Below are 1884 nucleotides of genomic sequence, written 5' to 3'. Positions count from 1 at the left end.
CTCAATAACACTATTGGAAAAAATTAAAACCTTTTATCGAAGTGAAACAAAGTTCCAATACTAAATTCCCATTCGGAATTTAACCACGGTTGATGCATTACGGAAAGCAGCCATATTAACCCGGCCTAACCCTTAAATGCATATTGTTGCAAAACTGCGACATACCATTCAAATGAATATTACAATAAGAATATTGTATCAATGTATGATGTAAATAAATCACACACTGCAAGATATATTTTGCAATATGGCAGCACTTTTTTTGATTTATAAAAAATTAGAATGTCGTTTTGTTCCAAGCTTGGTTTATTTTCTTACTAAAGTGTATAAAAAATTCCATTCATAACCTAGACATCTATAATTCAATTAAATTTGCTTTATACATGTGGTATATATGTGTCTATGGAAATTCAAGAAAACATGCTGTTGTATATCTGCAACACCATGCATTTATGGGTGGAAGATTTAAGAGCGAAATACACCACACAAGCGGCTTGTCAAACACACTTCAAACCAACTTTTCCCATTTCGCCATACACCATGCAAACATGACTCGTTGAAGCAAAGAATTTTAGTTTTCTTCCGGTTTACAATATTAAATATTTTTATTTTCTTCCATTTTCCTCTCTTACGTCCTCAATCGGAGAAAATTGCTTTGGAAATGAGGAGAATTTATCATTCACAACGCAAGCGGTTTGATCAAACGTGAACATTGCGCTCATAAAATAAAAAAATTTAGGTTTTTGTTCAAATTTCCCTCAAACGGCTTGTCAAACCTTTAAACACCCCTATACAAAACACAAATGGCTTGAAGCAAAGGGATATTTTTCTGGGTTTGTCAAGCCGCTTGTGTTGTGTATTTCGCTCTTAAGTGTGGTTGTGGATTGTGGATTGTGTGGGAGCTTCAAGCAAAAAAAAGCGAGGACCAGTACAGCTATGTTCACCTAAAGGATCTGCCAACAGATAATGTTGGATATTGATTAGCCCTCGTGGAAGATACAAATGGCTTGATGTACGCGGGCCCGTCCAAAGGAGGGGATAAGAGGTGAGTCCCCCCGGGCCCGGGCTTCTTAAGGCGCCCGAAATATCAGAACCATAACTTGTTATTAATTTTTTACAACGTATTTGCTCCTTCGTTATAGGCTTTTATTATAAATATATTCCGATTCGTGCTGATTGCTTCTGACTACAAATTAAAGAAAATGATCATACGGCCCAAACGCGTACTGGGTCAGTACGTTTTGGCTCACAGTCCTGCATCTGAAAACATAAGTATGTTGCAATATTTAGTATATATCTAAATATATTGAACCTCCTGTTGTTTAGGAGCTATAAATGTTTCAACAGCGGACTGTTACATTACAATTTGTGGAGGTACTATTTAAAGCTGCTTTATATTATCGAAAAAGTCTGCTCTCCTTATATAACTTAAAAACTACATATTTGCTGAACTGATAAAATTAATTTTGAGGTCAATACTAATATAAAATATTATTAGAAAAATAGTCACTGTTACAGAAAAATACTTGCGGTTTGACATGTAATCCAAAGAAATTAAGAACATGATAAATATGAATACAGATTTAAAAGTTTCTGTTGTTGTGCAGCATAGGTCGTTTCAGAAGTAATTTTCTGCTTAGAACTCGAGCTTACAACTATTTGCTGATATTGAGGTTTTTCGCGGTTAAGTACACGAAAAACGGCTTTTAGGCCATTTAATACAGAGACCCAGAATAATAATTATTTCATGGTGGAGTTTTAAAAAAGTCATCCAATATTTCGTAAGAATTATAAAAGCCTTTTGATAATAATTATGTGAGAGAAATTTTTTTTTCAGTCATCGATTACTATTTTTTTAAGACTTATATAATGTAAGTCTTTAAG

Source organism: Rhagoletis zephyria, unplaced genomic scaffold, assembly GCF_001687245.7.
Source record: "Rhagoletis zephyria isolate East Lansing unplaced genomic scaffold, Rhagoletis_zephyria_1.1 Rzeph_scaffold_12304, whole genome shotgun sequence".
NCBI lineage: Eukaryota > Metazoa > Arthropoda > Insecta > Diptera > Tephritidae > Rhagoletis > Rhagoletis zephyria.
The sequence above is the reverse complement of the archived record's forward strand: the minus strand, read 5'-3'. Positions refer to the sequence as shown.